Source organism: Nicotiana attenuata, unplaced genomic scaffold, assembly GCF_001879085.1.
Source record: "Nicotiana attenuata strain UT unplaced genomic scaffold, NIATTr2, whole genome shotgun sequence".
Classification (NCBI taxonomy): Eukaryota; Viridiplantae; Streptophyta; class Magnoliopsida; order Solanales; family Solanaceae; genus Nicotiana; species Nicotiana attenuata.
This window is the reverse complement of record NW_017670763.1, coordinates 361,112-370,739: the sequence shown is the minus strand read 5'-3', so window position 1 is coordinate 370,739 and position 9,628 is coordinate 361,112.

Here is a 9,628-nt window from a genome sequence, read left to right as displayed (position 1 = left end):
CTCCAGTTTTTTATTCCAGATCTGAAAACTACAATTCAAAATTCAAAACAAAAACAATAGAAAACCTTCGAAAATCGAAAAAAAAGTACTGCTCCATTAGACAATTCAAGTTAATTTTGATTTTTAATTGCTGATTTCCATTCTCCTAGTTCCTGAAATTTCAGAGGTTCATTAGTTTGATTTCGAGCAATTTTGGGTCTGTTTGAACTGGTTTTTGGATAAGTTTTGGGTTTGCTGAAGTTATTCTGGGGTTATTTCGAGTAAATGTGGGTTATTTTTTGATTGCTGGTTGTTTGTTGATTGCTGAAGAAGTTCTGTGGCTTCTGATCAAGTTTTAATTGCATTTGAGTGGCTTGTGGTTGATTGCCTGGGGGTTTACTTGGTTTTTAAACTCTTCATGGTCATTGAATTAAGTTCCCGGCTGATTGATATCTGCTCGTGGTTGTTGTTGCTGACTGACTCTGCTTCTTCTTGATTTCGAATACCAGGTACACACTTTGTCCTTGAGGATTACGAACTGAAGAATGAATTTATGTGACAATTGAAGCATGAAATTTGATTTAGTTTCAATTTCTGAATTGTGTATTCGAGCATCAGTTCGTTGATGATATTCAAACCTTGATTTGTTATTATATTCACGGGACTGTAACTGAATGATTTGGACTGTTAAGATAATTAGACGTGTTCCTGGAAATGTGAGGAAATGTGTAGCCATTAGTACCTGTTTAGTCTAGAAGAGTCAGAAACATTTGGATTTGCGCTTGATTTTGAAATCTAGTTTAATTTCAAACTGAACCTGTGTTGTGTTGCAGCAATTCATATCTGCGTTTATATGTAAGTGTTAATAACTCTAGGCTAATGGTTCAAATCATTAGTTTACTTGAATTGAATTAGGCGTCATCAATTGGACTGATTTCATTCAGTCCAGACGAAATTTGAGGGAGCATTGTTTCCTTAATTCAAATATGAATATTGTTACTCCTTAATCACCAATTGTTGGAACAACATTTATAGTAGTTTGAATAAATCCAGCAAACCTTTGTGTAAGTAAATTGTGGTTCTATTGAGTTTAAAGAGTCAGGTATATAACGGCCAAGTCCCAGGACATTTGGGCTGCAGGCTACCGGATACGTAGGCCTAGGTCCAATTTTAATTCCTTTCACGTTTGGACCTGGGCCGAGATTTGCGGCTGGCCAGTTTGGCGTAGGTTTGAATGCAATTTTCCGCTGATGGGTTTGTTTTGGAGCCCAATGTTTGGTTTGATATAGAGTTACCATTTAGTCTACTTCAATCCAGTAACAAATTAATTAGGACCTTTTATTTTGTTCTTAGAGACAAATACATAGAAAACCATAGTTGCTTTTAGGTTCGCCCTTTTAAACAATAAATGAGACGAGCCTCGCCAAATAAAACGCGAATGGCGGGGCCCTCATTAAATGCTTGTATTAATTTTTAGACTTCGGGATGGGCCGTTTAGCGAATTTCACGGCCTTCCCCAAAGATAAAAACGCGTTAGTCTCTTTACGCGCGCACCTCAATAAAATTACCTTCCTAAAATTTGGGTGCACATTGATGTGACCTAAATCCAAATCCCAACGGAGTCGAAATGTGTCAACAACCATGGGTGCATTGATGTGACGTGGTTCGAGACGCGTTTTCACGACGTTGCAATTCTCATTAAAATAATAATAAAAACGGTTTACGAATAAAAGGCACATAAGTTAGAACATGTTTTGAAATCAGATAAAATCAAATACGATAGTTGAGCGACCGTGCTAGAACCACGGAACTCGGGAATGCCTAACACCTTCTCCCGGGTTAACAGAATTCCTTACCCGGATTTTTGGTTCGCAGACTGTTAAACAGAGTCAATAATTTCCTCGATTCGGGATTCAACCGGTGACTTGGGACACCATAAATCTCCCAAGTGGCGACTCTGAATCTTTAATAATAATCCCGTTTCGATTGTCACTTCAAGTTGGAAATAACTCCCTTTATTATACCCCTTCCCGGGGTGTAGTAGTAGAGAAAGGAGGTGTGACAAACACGAGCTACCGAACGTGACGGACGACCACCAGTGCCACCTGCTGAGGCCGCCAGAGGCCGTGGACGCGGTCGTGGTCGTGGCAGGGGTAGAGTAGCCGGGGCAGTACCTGCTAATCCGATAATTGCCCCAGCTCAGGATCAGGCTCCAGCGGTGGAGACTCCAGCAGCACCTGCTCAGGCACCAGTCGTACCTATTGTGATTTCGGGTCTTCAGGAGACCTTGGCACAGATCTTGACGGTCTGTACTGGATTGGCTCATGCAGTTTCTACCACAGCAGCAGCAGCTACTTCACAGGCAGGGGGAGGTAATCAAACCCCCGATGCTCGCACACCTGCGCGGGGAGTGCAGGGGCTACAGAGACCAGAGGCACCTCAAGCTCAGCAGGTTGCACCAGCTCAGGGTTTTGTGGTTCCAGTTATGCCAGACGATGAGGAGCGTCATCTCGAGAGGTTTGGTAGACTCCAGCCTCCGACTTTCGGTGGTGCTGAGGGCGAGGATGCCCAGAGTTTTCTTGACAGATGCCAGCGTATGCTCCGTACTGCAGGGATCCTCGAGTCGAGTGGTGTGGCATTTACTATATTTCAGTTCACGGGGGTTGCTCTTACTTGGTGGGAGGACTTTGAGAGGCGTAGGCCTGCCGGTGCAGCACCTCTGACTTGGCAGTAGTTCTCAGCTCTTTTTATGGAGAAGTATATACCTCAGTCCCACAGGGAAGAGTTGCGTAGGCAGTTTGAGTGGTTAACATAGGGAGATATGACAGTGACTCAGTACGAGATGAGGTTTTCCCAGCTGGCTCATCATGCTACTTGGATGGTTCCATCAGATCATGAGAGGATCAGGAGATTTGTGGATGGTCTTAACTACCATCTCCGTATTTTGATGACTAGAGAGAAAGTACTGGGTGCTACATTTGAGGAGGTGGTAGACATTGCTCGTGAGATTGAGTTAGTTCGTCGTAGAGAGCGAGAGGAGAGAGAGGCTAAGAGGCCTCGTGGATCGGGCAGTTACAGTGGTGCTCCGTCGAGAGGTCAGTTCCAGTAGGGTAGAGGTCGCTCTTTCAGGCCTGCTCAGTCAGCTCGTCCAGAGTATCGTGGGGGATCTTCAGGTCGTGGTCATCATGGGCCCCAGCAGGGTCAGACTTCACTCAGCACCCTCCCAGCTCAGAGTTCATCTCATGCCCCATCAGTTAAGGGTTCTTCTGCGCCGAGTGCATTTGCTAGTCACTCCGGTGCGAGAGGTTTTCACTAGTCCCCATCTTCAGTACCGGGCAGCTGCTATGAGTGCGGAGAGTTGGGTCATTTTAGGAGGCAGTGCCCTTGCCTTCATGGCAGACAACATCAGTAGAGGGGTCAGCCCTCGACTTCTGCTCCAGTTACTTCATCACCCGCCCATTCAGCTAAGGGTGGAGATCAGGCAGCCAGGGGTCTCCCCAGAGGTGGAGATCGATCAGGCGGTGGCCAGGCTCATTTCTATGCGATGCCGGGCAAGACAGATGCCATTGCTTCAGACGCTGTCATTACAGGTATTATTTCAGTCTGTCATAGAGACGCCTCAGTATTATTTGATCCCGGTTCTACCTATTCATGTGTGTCTTCATATTTTGCTCACATTTGGGTATATCCCGAGGGTGTCTTGCCTTACCTGTCCATGTATCTACCCCGGTGGGCGACACTATTATTGTAGACCATATATTCCGGTCATGTTTGGTGACTATTGGGGGTCTGGAGACCGGAGTTGATTTATTGCTATTGAGCATGGTAGACTTCGATGTTATCTTGGGCATGGACTGGTTATCTCCATGTCATGCTATTCTAGACTGTTATGCTAAGACAGTCACTTTGGCATGCCAGGTGTACCGCGGATCGAGTGGCGTGGTGTGACTAACTATATCCCTAGCAGAGTTATTTCTTTCTTGAAGGCCCAGCGTATGGTTGGGAAAGGCTGTCTTTCCTATTTGGCGTTTGTGAGAGATGTGGGAGCTGAGACTCCTAGCATTGAGTCTGTTCCAGTTGTAAGGGAGTTTCCCGATGTGTTTCCTGCAGGCCTGCCGGGCATGCTGCCGGACAGGGACATTGATTTTGGTATTGACCTGGTGCCGGGCACTCGGCCCATTTCTATTCCACCATATCGTATGGCACCAGCGGAGTTGAAAGAATTGAAGGAGCAGCTTCAGGAGCTCCTGGATAAGGGGTTTATTCGGCTTAGTGTGTCACCTTGGGGTGCACCAGTTTTGTTTGTGAAAAAGAAGGATGGCACAATGAGAATGTGCATCGACTATAGGCAACTAAACAAGGTAACAATTAAGAACAAGTATCCTTTACCTCGGATTGATGATTTGTTTGACCAGCTTCAGGGAGTGAGGGTGTTCTCCAAGATTGATCTCCATTCGGGTTACCACCAGTTGAAGATCAGGGACTCAGATATTCATAAGACTGCTTTCAGGACTAGATATGGTCACTATGAATTTTTTGTCATGTCTTTCGGGCTGACCAATGCCCCAGCAGCTTTCATGCATCTGATGAACAGTGTGTTCCGGCCTTACCTGGATTAATTTTTCATAGTGTTCATTGATGACATACTGGTATACTCGCGCAGTCAGGAGGAGCAGAGATTAAGGGAGGAGAGGCTATATGCAAAGTTCTCCAAGTGTGAGTTCTGGCTCAGTTTAGTGGCTTTCTTGGGACATGTGGTGTCCAGTGAGGGTATTCAGGTTGACCCAAAGAAGATAGAGGCGGTGCAAAGTTGGTCTAGACCGACCTCAGCCACAGAGATTCGCAGCTTCCTAGGGTTGGCAGGTTATTATCGCCGGTTTGTTCAGGGATTTTCCTCTATTGCTTCACCCTTGACTAAGTTGACTCAGAAGGGTGTCTCGTTCGTATGGTCGGATGAGTGTGAGGAGAGCTTTCAGAAGCTTAAGACAGCATTGACCACAGCCCCAGTGTTAGTTTTGCCATCAGCTTCAGGCTCTTATACAGTATATTGCGATGCTTCCAGAGTTGGGATTTATTGTGTTTTGATGCAGGAGGGTAGAGTTATTGCGTATGCTTCTCGTCAGGTGAAGCCCCATGAGCAGAACTACCCCGTCCATGATTTGGAGCTAGCTGTTATAGTCCATGCACTGAAGATTTGGAGGCATTACTTGTATGTAGGGGTGTTCATGGTTCGGTTTGGGTCGGTTTTTCCCTAAAAATAAACCAAACCAAGTAAGTTGGTTTTTCAAATATTAGAACCAAACCAAACCAATTAAGTCGGTTTTTTGTCGATTCGGCTTTTGTTGGTTTTTTTCGGTTTTTTGGTTTTTTCGGTTATTTATCGGTTTTTTTCTTAAATATGATACATACACTACCAAACGCATATTCCGGCGACTACATTTTCAACGTAACACTATCAAATCAATTGGTCTTTGAGAAATCTATCATTTACCAAGATATATTGATGATATTTGAATCAAATAGTGATGAATAATTTAAGTACTCAATTAAAAATCGGTTATTTTTAACATGAAATAAATTCTTATACTTAGCAAAAGAAAACTACCAAGCAAACTAGAATGTAAAGGCAAAGAATTAGATGATTATAATAGCAAAGAACTAGACTAAAAATATAAATGACTAATATGTACCATAAAATTTTAGAAACTTTATATAAAAATATACATATATATAGGTGTAATAATAAATTAGCTACTTTTATAGTCGGTTTGGTTCGATTTTTTTCGGTTATTTTTTTATTAAAACCAAAACCAAACCAATTTTGATCGGTTTTTAAAATTCAAAACCAAAACCAAACCAAACCTAAAAAGTATCGGTTTTTTTTTGTCGGTTTGGTTCGGTTTTTCGAATTTTTATGAACACCCCTACTTGTATTGGCGTATCCTGTGAGGTATTCACTGATCATCGCAGTCTTCAGCACTTGTTTAAGCAAAAGGATCTTAATTTGAGGCAGCGTAGATGGTTTGAGTTACTTAAGGATTATGACATTACTATTCTGTATCACCCGGGGAAGGCCAATGTAGAGGCCGATGTTTTGAGCCGTAAGTCGGTGAGTATGGGGAGCTTGGCATACATTCCAGTTGAGGAGAGGCCATTTGCAGTTGATGTTCAGGCCTTGTCCAACCGATTTGTGAGATTAGATATTTCAGAGCCCAGTCGAGTGTTGGCTTGTGTGGTTTCTCGATCTTCCTTGTATGACCGCATCAGGGAGTGTCAGTATGATGATCCGCATTTGCTTGTCCTTAAGGACAGGGTTCAGCATGATGATGCCAGGGATGTGACCATTGGAGATGATGGTGTGTTGAGGAAACAGGGCCGGATTTGCGTGCCCAACGTGGATGGGCTTCGGGAGTTGATATTGGAGGAGGCCCATAGCTCGCGGTATTCTATTCGTTCGAGTGCCGCGAAGATGTATCAGGATCTTAGACAACACTATTGGTGGCGGAGGATGAAGAGAGATATTGTGGAGTATGTAGCTCGGTGTCTTAATTGTCAGCAGGTGAAATATGAGCATCAGAGACCGGGTGGCTTGCATCAGCAGATGGTTATTCTTGAGTGGAAGTGGGAGAGGATTAGGGGTGTTCATGGTTCGGTTTGGGTCGGTTTTTCCCTAAAAATAAACCAAACCAAGTAAGTCGGTTTTTCAAATATTAGAACCAAACCAAACCAATTAAGTCGGTTTTTTGTCGATTCGGCTTTTGTCGATTTTTTTCGGTTTTTTGGTTTTTTCTGTTATTTATCGGTTTTTTTCTTAAAATATGATACATACACTACCAAACGCATATTCCGGCGACTACATTTTCAACGTAACACTATCAAATCAATTGGTCTTTTGAGAAATCTATCATTTACCAAGATATATTGATGATATTTGAATCAAATAGTGATGAATAATTTAAGTACTCAATTAAGAATCGGTTATTTTTAACATGAAATAAATTCTTATACTTAGCAAAAGAAAACTACCAAGCAAACTAGAATGTAAAGGCAAAGAATTAGATGATTATAATAGCAAAGAACTAGACTAAAAATATAAATGACTAATATGTACCATAAAATTTTAGAAACTTTATATAAAAATATACATATATATAGGTGTAATAATAAATTTAAATAGCTACTTTTATAGTCAGTTTGGTTCAGTTATTTTTTTATTAAAACCAAAACCAAACCAATTTTGATCGGTTTTTAAAATTCAAAACCAAAACCAAACCAAACCTAAAAAGTATCGGTTTTTTTGTCGGTTTGGTTCGGTTTTCGGTTTGGTTCAGTTTTTCGGGTTTTTATGAACACCCCTAGAGAGGATCACTATGGATTTTGTTACTGGACTCCCACGGACTCTAAAGAAATTTGATGCTATTTGGGTGATTGTAGATAGGCTGACCAAGTCCGCGCACTTCATTCCGGTTTGTACTACTTATTCTTCAGAGCTGCTGGCAGAGATTTATATTCGGGAGATAGTTCGATTGCATGGTGTCCCAGTTTCCATTATATTAGATCGGGGCACTCAGTTCACCTCTCAGTTTTGGCAGGCTGTTCAGCGAGAGTTGGGTACTCAGGTGCAGTTGAGCATAACTTTTCACCCTCAGATGGACGGGCAGTCCGAGCGCACCATCCAGATATTAGAGGATATGTTACGTGCCTGTGTTATTGATTTTGGAGGATCATGGGATCGGCTTCTACCGCTTGCAGAGTTTGCCTGTAACAATAGCTACCAGTCCAGCATTCAGATGGCACCGTATGAGGTCTTATATGGGAGGCGGTGTAGATCTCCAGTGGGTTGGTTCGAGCCCGGTGAGGCTAGATTGTTGGGGACAGATTTGGTTCAGGATGCATTGGAGAAGGTGAAGGTGATTCAGGAGAGACTCCGTACAGCACAGTCGAGACAGAAGAGCTATGCAGACAGGAAGGTTCGAGATGTATCTTTTATGATTGGTGAGAAGATCTTCTTGAAGGTTTCACCCACAAAGGGTGTTATGAGATTTGGGAAGAAAGGGAAGCTGAGTCCGCGGTTCATTGGACCTTTTGAGGTACTTAGGAGGATCGGGGAGGTGGCTTATGAGCATGCCTTGCCACCTAGCTTGTCGGGCGTGCATCCAGTTCTTCATGTGTCTATGCTTTGGAAGTACATTGGGGACCCGTCCCATGTTTTAGATTTCAGTACAGTTCAGCTGGAGCGTGAGTTGACTTATGAGGTAGAGCCAACAGCCATTTTGGATCGTCAGGTTTGGAAGTTGAGATCAAAAGATGTTGCTTCGGTGAAAGTGCAGTGGAGAGGTCGGCCCGTGGAGGAGGCTACCTGGGAGACCAAGCAGGAGATGCGGAGCAGATATCCTCACCTATTTGAGACTTCAGGTATGTTTCTTGACCCGCTCGAGGACGAGCGTTTGTTTAAGTTGGGGAGGATGTGACCACCCGACCCGTCGTCACGTGTGTTACAGCCCCGTTTTCCCTATTTTATGCTTCTTCATGTTTCATTATCAGTATTTGATGTGTTAGAGTTGGTTTGGAATGGTTTTGATAAGAAATGAGACACTTAGTCTCTTTTAAGAAGGCTTAAGTTGGTAAAGTCAACCGGACGTTGAACTTTGTGTTAGAGGGCTCGGATATGAATTCCGATGATTCGGTTAGCTCCGGGAGATGATTTGTGATTTAGGAGTGTAATCAAAAGTGATTTTGGAGGTCCGGAGTAGAATTAGGCTTGCATTGGCAAAGTTAGGATTTTGGCGAATTCCGGTCGATAGGTGAGATTTTGATCCGGGGGTCGGAATGGAATTCCGAGAGTTGTAGTAGCTTCGTTAGGTGATTTGGGATGTGTGTGCAAAATTTCAGGTCATTCGGAGGTGTTTTGGTTGGGATTTTGATCGAATGCGTGTTTCGGAAGTTTTGGAAGAACTTAGGCTTGAATTCGATGAGAAATGATGGTTTTAGTGTTGTTTGAGGTGTGTTGAGGATTGGAGCAAGTTTGAATAAGGTACTGGATCATGTTGGTGTTTTTGGTTGAGGTCACGGGGGCCTCGGGGTGATTTCGGATGGCTAACGGGATGAAAATGGAAGTGGGAGATTGCAGGTTCATATCTGGTATCTGGTATTTTCGCTTCTGCGGAAATGGACCGCAGAAGCGGTCACGCAGAAATGAAGGGAGGATTGCAGAAGCGACTTTTGGGCCTGGTGCTGCTTTCGCAGAAGCGGTTAGGGGAGCCGCATCTGCGAAGCCGCAGATGCGGAAGATAGACCGCAGAAGCGGTTTTTGGATTTTTAGAAGATTCCGCAGAAGCGGAAAAATCACTGCAGATGCGGTAGTCGCAGAAGCGACAAAGGACCGCAGAAGCGGAAATAACTGATCAGAAGTGGGTTTTAATCCCTTCGCGAAATTTTACAGAAACATATTTTTAACTTCGGAATTGGGGTGTTCTTAAGCGATTTTGAAGAGGAAATTCAAGGACTTCAATCAGGTAAGCATTCTTGGACTTGGAACACAATTTTATCATACAAAAACATGAAATTACACTGAAAACTCAAGGAATTAAGGTCAAAAATGGTGGTTTAGGGCTTGAAACCTAAGAGAACAAAAATGGGAATTTGAGGA